This window comes from Rhipicephalus microplus, chromosome 3 (genome assembly GCF_043290135.1).
Source record: "Rhipicephalus microplus isolate Deutch F79 chromosome 3, USDA_Rmic, whole genome shotgun sequence".
NCBI lineage: Eukaryota > Metazoa > Arthropoda > Arachnida > Ixodida > Ixodidae > Rhipicephalus > Rhipicephalus microplus.
This window is the reverse complement of record NC_134702.1, coordinates 281,922,634-281,938,697: the sequence shown is the minus strand read 5'-3', so window position 1 is coordinate 281,938,697 and position 16,064 is coordinate 281,922,634. Positions and strand designations below refer to the sequence as shown.

The following is a 16,064-nucleotide window of genomic DNA, read 5'->3' as shown; positions in this document are numbered from 1 at the left end:
ACGAGATCAAGTTCCTGCGAAAGCTTTCGCGCTTGCTATCGCGGAAAGGCCATGTATGCTAAGATGAAGAACGATTTACCCCGATCTTTGAAAAGCTGCTCAGAGTTATTAGAAAAAACATAAGGAAAAGTATCGGGAAGCGTGGCAGACACACCCGCTTCAGTGTGAAGCTTACCGAACGGGCCTTCAATGACAACCGTGGTTCCTCGGTGAATTGCCTGGTCCACACGTATTCTCCCCTAATGTCGTCCGGAGACACCAACAAAGGATGAACAACGTCCATGGTTGTTGCTGAGTCTCTAAGTGCTCGACACGTTTTCTCATTCACTCCGATTTCCTGGAAATACGGCTATAACAAGCGCATGTTCTTTTCCGATTCTTGGATTGTTGCGAAAGCAAAATTCTCCTCACAGTTCTCCGCAGGGAGCCCTTCATTTTTGCAGTTGTAGCAGATTAGCAGCTTCTGTGATTCAAACATGCATGGCGTATGAGTGTGTTGTTCAGGAAAATCACTCCATTTCTCCGCTTCGGTTCGCCCTTCCCCTGTAGTGCCCTTCAAAAGAGACGGGTCCTTTCAGAAATTACGATGCAGAGTGAGTTTCTGTTTATCAAGTTTTTTTAAGTTCTCTTTCTTTTCACCCTTTTTAACGCACACTGCCCTGCTATGCAACGTGTGGCTAGTATAATACTCCTAAGCTAGCTCTGCTGCCTTGTTAATTTGCACTTCGCAAAGTTTGTGCTGCAGCCAAAACTTCATATCACCCTCGATGCAGCGGTAGAATTGCTCCAATGCAAGGCATTCTACCACTTTATCACGATCGTCATAAACACCTTTGCCCTCGAGCCATTCAAATAAATCGGCTTTAAGACGAAACGACTAGTCAACGTGTGACTCATTGGCCTTTTTTGCGCACCGGAACCTCTGCAGGAAAGGCTCGGGTGACAACTTATAAGGTCTCAAGAGCACTTCATTAACCTCCTCATGGCTGTCAAATGCTTCCCTGGACAAGCACGTTATCACGTGGACACTTCGCCGGGAAGAAGAGCTAACAGGTGTTGCGCCCAAGGAGACCGCTTCAAGGCATTTTGCTCACAGACGTGTTCGAACTTGACGAGATACTTCGACATGTGCCCGCCGACTGCGAATGGTAGCAGTTGGTCCTGAATTTTATGACCGCTGACCTGAACTGTCGTAGAGGCTATGCTAGGGGCCTGCGAACACTGTAGGATTGCCAATCCTATTCGCTTCAACTCGAGGTGCCCCTGTCTCTCGGCCTCCTCAAAGCGTTTTCGCCTTCCAGCGTCTTTGCATTCCAGGTGGTCGGAATTTCGAGAGCTCTTCACTACGGCGTCTCTCATAACTATATCGTGGTTTTGGGACGTTAAACCCCACAAATAAATCAATCTTTGCATTCGCGACGCCTTTCAGCTTCTTAGCATTCGCGAATTTCTCGCCTTTCAGCCTCCTCGCCGCGTACTTCGATATCCACCCAGGCCTCATCGACTTCTTCAGCATCCTTCATGATTTCAAGGATCGCTTGCTTTCTTTTCGCACGGCCCAAAATAAGGCCAAGTTCATCGAAAATTTCGATGAGTTCCTTCACTTCAAGGTTCTTCATCATTCCCACTAGCCTCTTGCTGTTTGCCCCTGTTAGAATTTTACTTGTTGCACCTGCTATAAATCAACTAATAAGACGCGCAAGCGATTTTCGACACTGCCATGTTTACACCCTCCACATTAACTTTGGTTTCAAAGCGCTCCGACTTAGCTTGAAACGATCAAAGCTCACTAACTAATGCTTCACACCAGCCCTAATCTAAACTACTATAACTTGTGCTTGAGTAGTCTGGTTAACTGAGGGAAAAACATCAGGCACTCACCGCATTGATGTCGCAGACGCTGGTCGATCCCGCAGCTGCCATCTACTGTTACCAGGCGCGATGCCAACACAATACCGAAGGCACCACTGCTACGAAACTCACCACCAAGGTCACCAGCCGTTTGATAGCGTATGTTTCTGGGCTCGCAACTGCTTCTGCGCAGAACTGATAGACAGGAGGACAAGACGACGGTGAGTTAAGGCAAGGTTTATCTACAGCATAGAAATAGAGGCGTTACATATTCGGCAGTGGCACCGACAGCTTAGTGACACGAAGAGGCGAGATGTCTTCTCTGACGCATACGTCAGCTTCTCTCTGACGCATAGGCCACACTCTAAGCCAAAACGGAGCAACAGGGGTATAGGGGTTGCTCCTTTCAGGGAGCAATTGCATTGCCACTCCCATTACTCTCCTAAAAGGAGTAACTGCAGAGGGAGGAACCGTTGCTCTCCTTTCAGTTCCTCCATCGGGGGATGAACAGTTACTCCCTCCAGTTCCTCCCTGCAGACCAACAGTTACTCCCACCAGTTGCTCCCTGCCGACCAACCATTACTCCCACCAGTTGCTCTTCTAAGAGCAACAGTTCCTCTTTACCGTTCCTCCCACGTGTTCGCAGTTACTCTCTGAAAACCAACTGCACATGCTTCCAGTTACTGCCTGGGGAAATGAGTATTTATCTCGAGTATGCTTGTTACACGCTTAACACATGGCATGAGCTCCTTGGAAGAGCACTGCTTGGGTGCTTCTAACACAAAAAGTGGACAATATTGAAAGGAAAATAAATGCTTTATTGTTCTTTTTATGAGGCGACGTGTGACCACACGTAAAAGTAAACTTCGCCACACCACAGCCAGCACTAAACAAACACCATAATACATCAAAGGTTTTCTGCGTCATCCGTGGAAAAACAAACTTGAATTTCTAGCATAGGGCAGTCTGTGTCATCATTGATGAGAGAAGGGCAACTTCTCCAATTCTGAAGAACTCAAGTTTCGCAGCTGGTGTTTCCATCAGGCTAGCGCAGCAGAACGTCACCGCAGGCATATGTGAAGCATCTCATTGCTGCAAGAAAAAAAATAGAAGTGTGAGGTTAAACATGCCAGAATCAATTCATAACAATGAGTCACACACACTGCAGCAGCGCTTACATTCTAGGATGTCTACTGCAAAACGAAATGTGAAAAAAAGGAAGGTTCGGCCAAACGTTACTTGGCAAGCCATATAAATGCTGATGTGGTAGACGCTCTTCACATGATGTCTCAGACAGCAATATTCTGGAAGAAAATGTGCAGCACCTCAACCAGGCATATTTGTAGTAGCTAAAGATACCCTAAGGTTCAGTTAACATGTTTCCTATACACAGCTGAGTGACATTTCTATGAGCCCATCAACCAATGGGCATTCTAAATGAGGTCATGTGTGTGGCAAATAACACGTACTGTCCGCTCATGTTAAAATACTTATTTAGCTCGTGCACATAGTTGCTCTCGATTCTACTGTTCTATCATACGCTGCTGCGTCTTGAATTGTGCAATACCTGTAGGCACAAGCCAAGCATGCAAAGCCTGCTTGAAAGCAACCATTTGCAGAGGCTACATGATAATCTTCAGTATATTTCTTTGTACCTGACGCAAACGGCTGGACAAAACTATAGACAAATAAATGTAGACCGTGCTACCTTCAAAAAATGCTTTAAATTTAGAAAACTAGGGTGCATTTGTTCACTAGGTTGACGAGTCACAGCCACGAGATATGTAAACGAAGCAATATATCTTAAGGCATGCACAGATATTCTGATTCTTTGTTTGACAGTGCTACAGATAGCTTGCCAATACATATATATTTGAGAGCAACAAGATGTGAAGCTTTTATTAGTTCAACGTCTTGTTGGTTCACAGCCAAACAGGTTACTGCTTGTTAGACAAATTGGAATAAGCACACCATGGTTTCCAAAAAAAAGCATTATTAGAAGTTAGCTCCCGGTGTGAATGTCTGCCTATTTATTGTGTACTGCCTTCTACATGTGCCACAAAGACATTTGTTGAGGATGTGCTACCAGTCAAGCTAAGATCGCATACTTGGTCAATGTGATGGAAATACAAACATTATAAACACTGCCACCTCTAGTAAGAGCATAACACTTCAGTATCTTGGACTAGCAAAGAGGTGCACAAGAAAGTTAAGCCCACTCTTGCGGAACTTTGAACGCGAATATTTCAGAGTGGGGGAGGTCAACATGCTGTGGCACTTTTAAACCCACGAAACATCTGCAGAAAACAGGGTAAAGGCAAGTCAAGAAACACTGTTATGAAGGCCTGCGCATGGACAGCTTTGTGAATCTAGGCCCAAGTGTTATGCATTGTGCAAGCCAAAATCCATGTAAATAGAGAAAGCATACTTTTAGGAGTACCAGCGTAAACAGATCTTGGCAGTTGGCTTTTTAGTACAAACAGCAATCCCTGCAATGAAAACATAAACATTTTATCTTAACGGTAACAGTGTGAGCACACACACGGGCCAGCGGAGCCATGTCGAATTGTCAGTGCCAGTGTAACCATGTGGCATAATGAACTATTCTCTGGCCAACACATGCACAGTTTGCCCCTAAAAAGCGATGCTTTCATATACGTATTACAAAAAGTCTGCACATACCGAAATTCACTTGCTTTCTGTACTTTAGCATCGTTGGGAGCATCTTTACCTGCAGTATAACCAAATTTGTGTCATATCCCTGAAAAAAAAGTAAAAGACATGCATCAAATATTGTTTCATTTGGTAGCAGTGAAGTCAGGTTAAGAACAGCCAAGTGGGAATCAGCCTAATTATGTGCATGCGGCAAATCCCAAACGGCGTTATTGAAGTTGTCGAAATTTTCGTCGATTGGTATTAACGTCGATATGTGACTTCAACGGCATGCCAAGTTTTCACAGCGCATAAAGATTTCATGATGCAGAATAATGACAGCGCTAACGAGAACATACAGCATTTATGATTGTCTTTTACAATATTCAGTTTTGCTAAGGTTTTGCATCACTAAAGAAATCTGAAAGATTTGGGTCATTCCTCCTCCAATTGTTCTGTCAATATGTAAACTGCTCGCTATGGTGCGCTTATAAAATAGTACGTTCAGCGCAGAGGTGAAGCAAGTGACGCAGTGATGTGGGCAGATTTTTTTTTTAGGCGTGCGGGGGGGGGGGGGGGTCCGCTTATCTGAATAGGCCGGGCAAGCGAATATGGTCGTCAATTTGGGCTCCCTACGCCCGGCCTAAAAAAATTCTGTGCGCAACCGCCTGGCTATGCCAGTGAAGTGATGCGACAATGATTTGTTCACTTACTGATTTACATACACTTTACATCTCTAAAAAATGCGGCCCAAGGCCCCAACACTCAGCCGTTAACATCACATAAAGCCAATGGTAGAAAAGTGCCAGTATGAATGCAGCTACAACCCCGCCCCAATGTTTTTTCAAGCGAGGTAGTGTTGCGGAAATGAACTTTTAACTGCAAAAGTACACTGGCACTGCAGTGGTGACAGGGGAAGCAAGAGGGTATGCAGGCGGTAATAGAGGTAATTTAGTCCAATACGGCTAGCAATGGATACGGTGAATAAGAGCAAATCATTTCTATTTCAATAGCGCAACCACTCAACAATGTATTGTAAGAGCATTAAATGTTGCTGGAAATGCCACTCACCTGCACGCTGATGCATGCACAGTCCTTTGTCCGACGAGCGAGCAGGCTTGCAGATAGCTGAAGACGTGTTTACGATGTGTTTGTTCCACCCAGCAGCAAAATCCACAACTACTTCGCACTCCATAAAGATAAATATACACTAACCTTCATCACGAATAAGTAGAAACGCAAATCTGCGACACACACACACGATCAAAACATAGCTCACAAGCTCGCGCGTCCATGTGCTCGCCAACCACAGACCATATGAAAATGAGTAAGTAGAGCGAACGCGAACGTAGTTGCGCCGAAAAAAAAAAAACGTCGAGCAGTGGCAGCACAGGCGTCAGCGCAATAATTTCAGTGTGTTCTCCTAATACAATTATAAAAAAAAACTGAGGTACACTAAAACTCATAAATTAATATAAAAAGTTGAGTGTAATTTTTATTTAGTGCTAGTCAACATAAACACTGAATAAAAATTACTTTGTAACTTACATCGTTTGCTACACTAGCGCCACACCTGTCGTGCGGGCGCAGATGGCGCAGATTTGTCATTCTGCCCTCAAACTACACGGTGAAGCGTGCTACTAAGTGTATGGCTGATGAGAAGCGCGTCTGGGTCCGCTTTTTTTTTTCTTTTCCGATATATCTGGGCGATGGGGGGGGGGGGGGGGCTCCTTATGCACGTGTTTCGGTGCTTGATCGACTTTGACGCCCTTACTTCGCGGACGAACGGCGTGTCTAGGCTTTTTTTATCGTTGTTTTGCACGTGTTTCGGCGTTCGGTCCGCTTTGACGTGCCAACTCTCCATTCTGCTGCTGCGTGTGTTAGGTATTTGCCGTACTGTATTCTCAGGCCTTCTGTGTTCAGCCAGCGCTGCTATCGTATTATCTACGGATGCTAAAATAAATCACTGTTTTGGTTTGGTGAAGTTTGGCACACAGAACAAACAATAATCTGGCCCATGAATATCAATGTGGGCGGCATGCATATTTGTGTGCGGTGTCCTGCCGGGGAGTAACCGTTGCGTGACGAGAGCATTTACAGCGGTTCCTCCTTCCGTTGCTCCCTTACAAACTTAAGATGAATACAGTTGCTCCCCCATTCTCGAACAAGTCGGCCATCTTGTTCCGCTTGGTCTTTTCGGAGAGTAACAGTCGGTCTGAAGGAGTAAAAACAGCCGTTGCTCCCATTTTGGCCATTTTTGGCTTAGAGTGCAGCTGCTTGGCGAAGCACCGCGTGGTTTTTTATAGGCCGCAAGTGATCCTTTAGGTCATCAACGTCCAATCAGAACTACCGCCGGGTCATGTCCAAATGTTCCAATGGGGACCCGCCGCTGCATTGCGTCATAATGCTCAAATCTGGAGCCGCTGCGCTGAATTGCACCCAAGGACGAGAGATGTTGGCACGCATTGCGTAAGACTCGCCAGACTGGATGGCACCACTTGCTTCATTGGGCCCGTGGGCTGAGGGAGCTCGCCGTGCATTGCGTAAGGCAGACCGGTGCCGCCACTTGATGACGTCGTTAAGCTGATGGCGTCAGGTGGGCTCGCTCACTGGCCTTGACACAGATTGCCTTTGCAGAGGCAATGACGTTCGGTGTAGGCTCTCAGGCTTAACACGCCATACCGGTCCCTAAGATGTATCAATGGTGAACCTTTGGGCACCGGATACGTATGCGGTTCTTCCCGGAGTGCACTTATCTCCCTGCCCGTTGTTACGGACATGAACGTCGACGTCCGCTGGCACCGTCCACTCATCCGTCGTGGTGGTTCCTGCAATAATGGGGTGAAATATTGCGTCCTAGCGGGAACAGACGTTGTAGCCCAAGAGACGTTCAGAAGGGCATTTTTCATAACTGAGGAGAGTCCGTCAGTAATAAAAAAGAGGATCCAAGTTAACTTCTCTGCTGCTTTTGCCCATCTTTCTGAGGCCGTCGTTAATGGTACTAACTGGTCGTCCCGCTAATTCGTTTGATTGCGGGTGTTACACAGGCGTGCGCACGTGAGTTTTGTTGTTCCGCTTCGTCAATGTCGCCAACTCCTCGCTGGTGGATTGTGTGCCATTATCTGTTAGCGTGGTACGCGTAATACCGAATCGACAAAATATATTCATCAAACACCTCACAGTAGCAGATATGTTTGCTCGATTCAAGGGAACAGCCTCCATCCACTTGCTGCGGGCATTTACAAACACGAGGATCATTGTACCCGCGACCAGCCTAGCAAAGTCAGCGTGTACTTTTTTCAGTTCTCCTCTGTCTTAAGCCAGCTACATGTCAACGTTGCTGCCGCCTTAGGCAGGTTTTAAATGCATCTTTTACACGAAGCGGATAGCCGTTCAATAATTCTATCAAGATCCAGCCAATGAAAAGAGGACCTGGAGACTGCTTTCATGGCAGTGAAACCCTGAAGCGTTTCATTAAAATGTTCTAAAACTTGTGCGCGAAGTTCCTCTGGGATCACAACTCTTCTACTCTAGTACAGTAAATCATGTACTACGGACAGCTCTCTTCTCCGGTCATATGTTACTTTCATGCCTACTTGCACAGTCTTACTTTCTTGCCACCCCTGCAATACATATCTTACAACTTTTTATTTGTTTGATTTCTTTATTTATTTAGTACATACTGCAGTTTGTAGACAAAGCAGGAGGGGCGAAGAAAGGGGACACAGTGGAAACAAAGGGAACACGTTTGTGAAGCAAAACTTTCTTACTGTTCTATGCAATAACTGAAAAACAAATACATAAGATCAAAATCAAGTTTTGATAAGATGTGGTCGACTGCTGTTTGACTTTTTAAGTCCATCAGTGAAATAATCCCCTCTGAGAAGGTTTCCAATACTAGGACATATTCAGCGGGCTCACCTCTGGCCTCCGACTCGTTCGTAACTTGGGGTAAGCGGCTCTGGGCATCTGAATTGATGAGCAGCTTGCCAGGACAGTACTGTATCCTGTAGCGGAATACTCCAACATACAGCACCCACCACTGCATACGAGCAGCAGCCTGTGGCGGAGTAGGCCTATCAGACTTGAGGAGGCCCAGGAGTGGCTGGTGGTCGGTGATCAAGGTGAACTCGTAGCCTGCGAGAACAGCAGAGGAAAGGCCTGTCGCTTCAGCTGCGAATACTTTCGCTCGGCTTTGGTCAGCGTTCGGGAACGAAACTCGATAGGTCTGTTGACACTCCCCTCAGTGTGAAACAATATGACTCCAATACCATTTGGTGATGCATCACATTCTTGTTTTAATGGTTTTTTTAGGATCAAAGTTTACGAGCACTCCTGTCTCCCGCAGACTGCGCTTTGCTATTACAAACGCTACCTAATGCACGTTTTCCAACGAGTGTTTTAGAGAAACTTATAGAGTGGAGCAAGCAAAGAAAACATGTGAGGCAGAAACTTCAAATTGTATGTCAGCATCCCTAAGAACGAACGTAATTCGCTGACAATCCGTGGTTCTGCAGCCTTTTAGATTGCTTCCCTATTTTTTTCCATCGCGCTCCACCTTGATTTATTCTGTGCCCTAGACACGTGACAGATTGTTCATGAAACTTACATTTGTCAAGCCGAAGTTTTACTCCCCGCTCTCTGAATTGTTGCATCACGAGCCGTAACGCCTGGTCACGTTCATTTTTTTTTTCCGATACCAGAACAACATCCATCCAGATAGGCCTGTACGCTTGATAAGCCTTGCAAAATGGGTTCAATTTACCGCTGGAAGATAGCTGTTGCCGAAGCATGATTATGTGTGGTGCTTTATGGTGCAAGGGCCAATTGATGGCCAAAGAGTGCCATTTCAATGACTAGAGATGTGGACTATGATATGTTGGGTGGCTGTATAAGGGCCGTGAAATTCCTCGCGATAATGCAGGTGAAAACATAAGTATATAAATCATGACAGTGGCGTAATATGCATAGTACAAAAGGGTGACAAAGGTTTCGATAATAAAACACGTGTAAAATATTTGGCACTAGCACAAGTGCCTCATCAGCAACCTTGTGTTAAGGGCCGTGAGGCAAGTGCTTTTCAATGCAGCCACTGCAGCAGCAACCTCTCTTGAGAGGTCGCACTACGCATCGCCTGGGTATATGACATGATAAAAGCGAACATCTCTTAAAAACGCTTGCACCAATTTGTGAGTGAACAGTGGTTCCCTACCGACGAACAATGCAGGGTGAAAAGGTATTTGTTGCCGGTAGGGTAATGGAAAGTGTTGTTTTTTAGAGTTTCTAACTGTTTGCACTGGATTAAATAGTGAAGAACTGTTAGTGCTTCACCACATCTGTCACACAATGGTGGATCGCCAACGGACAAAAGATATGTGTGCGTCGTGTATGTGTGTCCTATCCTGAACCTCGTCAGTATTAACTCTGTATGACGCGATTTTGATACAGGCAGCCAATGGCCAAGGTGTGGCTTAATAATGTGTAGTTTGTTTTGTGTGTGTCTATCCCACTTGCTCTGCCAGTAGTCCCTGTGGTTTCGTTTGAGAGACGGCTTAAGATCAAGGGCCGCGATTGATATGGGTGTAGTGGCAGTGCTTTCGTGAACCGATGCAGCAAGCTGATCTCACGGTGCACTGGCACCCAGCACAACGCAACATGTTTGAGTGTGTAGAGTGTGCATGAAATGGAGTAAAGTGAGACGAGTACAAGGTTTTTTTGTTTTTCAAGATTGTGCTGAGCTGTTCCCACACTGAGGGAGTCTGTATAAATTACTGCTAACTCGGCTGCTGACCCGCAGGTCGTGGGTTCAAATCCCAGCTGCGGCGGCTGCATTTCCGATGGAGGCGGAAATTTTGAGGCCCGTGTGCTCAGATTTGGGTGCACGTTAAAGAACCCCAGGTGGTCAAAATTTCCGGAGCCCTCCACTACGGCGTCTCTCATAATCATATATGGTGGTTTTGGGACGTTAAACCCCACAAATCAATCAATCAATAAATTACTGCTTTTTGCATTTGTAATTGTTTGATGTGTTTAGCTACCACAAGTATCGCGTAAGCTTCCGCAGTGAAGATACTTGTGCCTGGATGTAGAGGGCCAGCATCCGAAAAAGATGAGCCAACAGCAGCGTAGGACACAGATGAGTTAGACAGACGCATCTGTAAAGAACTCAGGACGTGTGTATGTGTGTTGAAGTTCCAGGAAGTATGTTCGGATATGGGGAATAGGCGCATGTTTTGTAACTTCTGGGAAAGACACATCGTAGTCTATAGTCTGCCACTGCCACGGTGGCGGGTATGCCAGAGGAGCCATTAAACTGTGTTCAAGTGACACTCCAGTTTCCTCAGCTAGACCCTTCAGGCGAACTGAGAAGGGCTGCCTCACCGAAGGCCTGTTTTGAAACAGAATGGAGCTCGAGAAATCATTAATACTAGAGTATGACGGGTGCTTCTTGTCTGCTTTCACCTTAAGGAAATATACAAAGGACATGTAAGTTATTTGCAGATGAAGCGACCACTCATTTGACTCAACGTAAAGGCTTTCCACAGGGCTGGTGCGAAAAGCACCCGTAGAAAGGCGGATGCCCAAATGGTGCACGGGATCCAGCATCTTCAAAGCACTTTGAGTCACAGACTGATGAACAACGGCCCAATAATAAAAGTGTGTGCGAATGAGGCTCCTATATAAATTCATGAAACATTGCCTGTCACTACTCCACGTAGTACGGGACAACATACAACACTTTCAGAACACTCATGGCTTTTATACATTTTGTTTTTAAATACTTGATTTGCGGTATGGAGGTTAGCTTGTGGTTCAAAATTAGGCCTAAGAATTTATGCTCGGCATTAACAGACAGACGTTGACCATTCATTTCAATGTCAGATTCTGAGTGCATGCCTCTCTTTCGGGAGCACAAGACACATGTGTTTTTTTGTGGGTTCAGTCGGAATTCATTTTTTTCTGCTCATTTGGAGACCTTGTTCAAACCTAGCTGAACCTGTCGTTCACACATTGCCAGGTTGCATGACCTAAAGTCAAGCTGGACGTCGTCGACATATATACAGTAGATCGTATTGTGGGGGATGGACAGGTGCAAAGAATCCATTTTGATAATAAAAAGTGTACAACTAAGTACACCGCCTTGCGGTACTCCCGTTTCTTGAACACATGTTTGGGAGAGAACACTTCCCACACGCACACGGACTGTTCGATTGGACAAGTAACTCTCGATTATGGAAATCATTCTACTGTGCACACCCAGGTGAGACAAGTCTCTTAATATGCCAAATGCCATGTTGTGTCGTAAGCCTTTTCGATATCGAGAAACACAGAGAGGAAGTATGGCTTGTGGACGAAAGCGTCTCGGATCTGTGCCTCGATACGCACCAGATGGTTTGTGGTGGATCTACCTTCTCGAAACCCACACTGGAATTGGTCGAGCAGATTATGTGTTTCAAGGAAATATAAAAGTGGGCGGTTTATCATTTTTTCGAAAAGTTTACAAAGGCAGCTGGTTAGTGCAATAAGCCTACAACTTGAAACTGAGGAAGGGTCCTTGTACTGTTTCCTTGTCCTCAAACCAAGTGTTTCGTGGGGGTTTCCTTATTGTTTCTTCGGATGACGATTCACTTCACATTAGTCACATTTTGTTCTTTCTGGCCCTCGAGGAGTTAAGCCTCCTTCACGTGAAGGAGGTCTGTGTCGGAAAGAACTCCACGTGCATAATTCATGGATAGATGAGGTGTTACGCTGATGGGAATGTCACCGAATGTTGCAGGCAAGGGGTATTGCTCCAACTGTGAAGTGAAGGGAACTAACAGCACTGGTTTAAAGTGACTTTAAGATCAACGCAAATTCTGACGGCGCCACCTTTCTTCAAAACCGCCACAATGGGCATAGCCCACTCCGAGTATGTGACGTATGATAGCGCTTCCTGTGACACAAGCCTATCTCACTCTTGCCCTACCTTACCGTGTTAAGCGAAAGTAGGAGCAAAACCTTATGAAATTTTAATGTGGCTCCCTCTTTTAGCAGTAGGCGCGCCAGGAGCTTATACACCACTCCGACTGCTGGCTGGAACACGTCTTAAAATTCGGAAAGGGTGTCCTCTATAGCAGACGTGGTCGTTCCCGCATGGGTGTCCGGCTGGGTTCATATGTGAAAAATTGGCAGTCCTGACTTCTAAATCTGGACAATCCAGTCACGTCCACATAGACTGGGACCTTTAAAGTCTAGGATGATAGAGGTACAGTCAAAGGATATGCCATTATACGACGCCGGCACACGTTTTTCTCCTATCACTGTAATTTTCCCGAGGTAGCATAATTGCTTGATGTTTTTGGGCTCTAGAATTAAGAATTTTTGTCGGTGTTTCCCGAAAATTTGCCCTCGGATGAAAAACTGTAGAGCTAGTATCTACGTGCATTGAGACGTCCACGCCGCTCCAAGTGAAAGTGCGTTTAATAAGCGGTTATAATTGCGCAGTGCGTGCCGAGCTTAGTGTACACACATCCGTAGCATCATGAAAGTCTTCGTCATTTGAGTGGGCATTTACAGCAAGAGCTCGAACGTGTACGTCCCCAGTTGCCCGATGCTTCACTTAGGCTTTATATCATGGGCGCCGCTCGAGCAATTCTTAGAAATATGCCCTAGGACCGTGCCCTCGACCAACCACAGACGTTGCTGCTATGCTTGGTACTACCACACTGACTGCATTCTGACACCCCCTCGTTTCTCGCTCTCTATCGCGCATCAACCTTAAGTACAGTTAGCTCTGTGCTTATTTTTGCCGCCCCCTTTCCCACTTCTTCGGCTGCGAAAGCCATGGTTCCCGCTTCCTCCAGTGTTAAATTTTCCTATGCCAGCAGATGCTTCTGCAAAGTGCTCAACCACACACCGCACACAATACGTTCTCGAAGCATTCGATATAGCACTGAGCAAGAATTACAGTTGTCAGTAATGCATCGTAGTTCAAGAATGAGTTCATGAACAGGCTCACCTTCCATTTCAGAGCAGTTGAAAACACGGAAACTTTCCATAGTTTCATGGCGCTTTGGGTCGAAATAATCATCCAGCGTTTTTACTAATCGTGATAGGTGACCGCGTTGGTCTTCCTTGGTGCCACCGTACCTGCGAGCACTTGCACGGTTCTTGTGTTCAGTGCCGCGATAACCAATGCCCTCTTCTTGGCCTGGTGGCTGATAGCCGTCGTTTTGAAGTAACCATCTGCTTTGATGATGTATGTTTTCCAGTTGTTCCTTTTGTCGTTATAATCCGGTAGCTGTGCATGCGCTAATGAAACAATTCTTCCAAAAGCCGCTGCTCTGTCTCCGTTGTCTGGCTCTTTCTTGATTCTGAGGGTCTTTTTCGCCTTCGTCGCCGCTGTTCCATTGTAGCTTCTCACCCAGCGCGCGCTCCAATGCCCGAACAAGACGCGTCAAGTGCAAGCATAAGAAGGAACGTTTATCGATCGTAGAATCGGGCTTCTATATCCAGATGAGGAGAGCGAGAGGTGAGCACTGCTTGTGCCCACGTGCGACTACCTTTGCCGCAATAAGCGGCAATCACAGCCAGATGCTACAGATAGTGTGTCGGCCAGCAGTGACTGGATATTAGTAGATATAGACGTGAGTTTTAAATATCTGGCTCCCACCCACTCTGGGAAATCAGCCAAGAATTGAGTAGCTTATTAATTGATTTATATGTGGGGTTTAACGTCCCAAAACTACCTTCTATGATAGATGCCGTAGTGGGGGGCTCTTGAAATTTTGACCACCTGGGGTTCTTTAACGTGCACTCGAATCTGATCACACGGGCCTACAACATTTCCGCCTCCATCCGAAATGCAGCCGGCGCAGTGGGGATTTGATCCCGCGACAAGCGGGTCAGCAGGCGAGTACCTTAGCCACTATCCACCCACCATGGTGGGGCAGTAGCTTCACAATAAAAACAATATATATATATATATATATATATATATATATATTAATGAGATCTAACAGGCAGTAATGCCAAGGAATGTACAGGGGAAGTTATTAGAACCAATGGAATGTAAATAGGAAGAAAGAAAAGTGGATAGGCCGCTGTGGTAGCTCAGTGGTTATAGCATCGAACGCGTTATTCGAAGGTCGTAGGTTCGATTCCTGCCCACGGTTGGTTATTTTTTCATCCACTTTTCTTTCTTCCTATTTACATTTCATTGGTTCTAATAACTTCCCCTGTGCATTCCTTGGCACTACTGTCTGTTAGATCTCATTAATATTGTGTTAAAAGACAAAAAAACGAGCCCTTAGGTATACACTTCTTTCCCTTATTTTATATATATATATATATATATATATATATATATATATATATATATATATATATATATATATATATATATATATATACACACATTTTTATATATATATAGTCCACTAGATCCTCCGTGAGCGGTCACAACGTGGTTTATTTCGACGTTTCGGCCTAGAGTCTGGGCTTCATCAGGATTAAAGATACAGTTTGTTGGTGCTCAACTTTATACAATCTCAAATCAGAGGGCAAGGAAAGAGGAAAAAAGACAGAAAAGAAAACAAGGGAAAAATAAAAAAAAAGAAAAAGGAAAGAAAAAAAAGAAAAAAAGAGAAGAAGAGAAAAATAATATAGGGTGGACACCCCTCGGGTGCCCCCCTTCCACTCTTCCTTCCACTTCCCCCCTCCACTCTTCCCTCCACTTCCCCCTTCATCTCTCTCCTCCTTCTCCCCTTCACCTTTCTCATGTCAGCGGTCTGTGTATGTTTCCGTTCACTAACGCATTCCTCCCGATCAGACGGCCCCTCCTGGCACTGGCGGTTCGGTGTGGGGCAAAAAAGAGCTTTTCAGGAAGTCCTAAGCCTCTAACTATCTCGGAGTCCCCTAAACAATTCGTCGTAGAAGGAGGGGTGCCGCGTATTGTGGCAGAGGCTGGTAAGCGGGCATTTTAGGAAGTTCTAAGCCTTTAACTACTCCGCGCCCTGTCAACATTTCGTCGTAAAAAGAGGGGTGCCCCGTATTGCGGTAGGCTGTGCAAGCGGGTGCAATGCGAATTCCTTGCCCGCTTCTGGATTACGCGTGTAGTGGGGGCGTCCCGACTGTGCACAGGGTTGCTGTTGGGCTTGTCATGCATGGCACAATTGAATGGGTAGTAAAATAAAACAGAAAACAGACGACAGCTGCACTTAGGAAGAGTAGTTACACTTGGAATTGTTTTGGGTTGTCCAGTGCCCTTCGCAGCTGCAGTGCCGTGAACTCAGTTACTATTTTCATTGTTGCCGTTATATTTTTCTAATGCTTTAATTGCTGCAAGTGTACCAAGATTCTCATTTATTCCTCTATCGAGGGTGTTAAATCGGTGGATAAGGTATGACTGTCGTTGTTCACGTTCTCGATTTGATTTAAATCCCGTCTCTAAGAGCGTTACTGATAGTTTGTCGAATGCATGGTCGGGAAGATTGAGATGTTTTGATAGAGGTAGACTTTGGGCTGATTTCGCATGGGCTCTGTGATTATTGAAGCGAATCCTAAATGGTGTTTCTGTTTGT

At 45.6% G+C, this 16,064-nt stretch overlaps 1 protein-coding gene and 1 long non-coding RNA gene across 5 annotated transcripts in view; one reads left to right on the top strand and one right to left on the bottom strand.

Annotated features, from left to right (window-relative positions):
- Window positions 1-16,064, top strand: part of LOC119167773 (uncharacterized) — a 933,880-nt gene that overhangs the window by 279,700 nt on the left and 638,116 nt on the right. The window lies entirely within an intron of this gene.
- Window positions 2,649-5,784, bottom strand: LOC142804294 (uncharacterized). Its single transcript, XR_012894575.1, has 2 exons — window positions 5,575-5,784; window positions 2,649-4,612 (listed from the first exon to the last, which is right to left on the bottom strand). It is a non-coding gene; the product is annotated as an uncharacterized LOC142804294 (long non-coding RNA).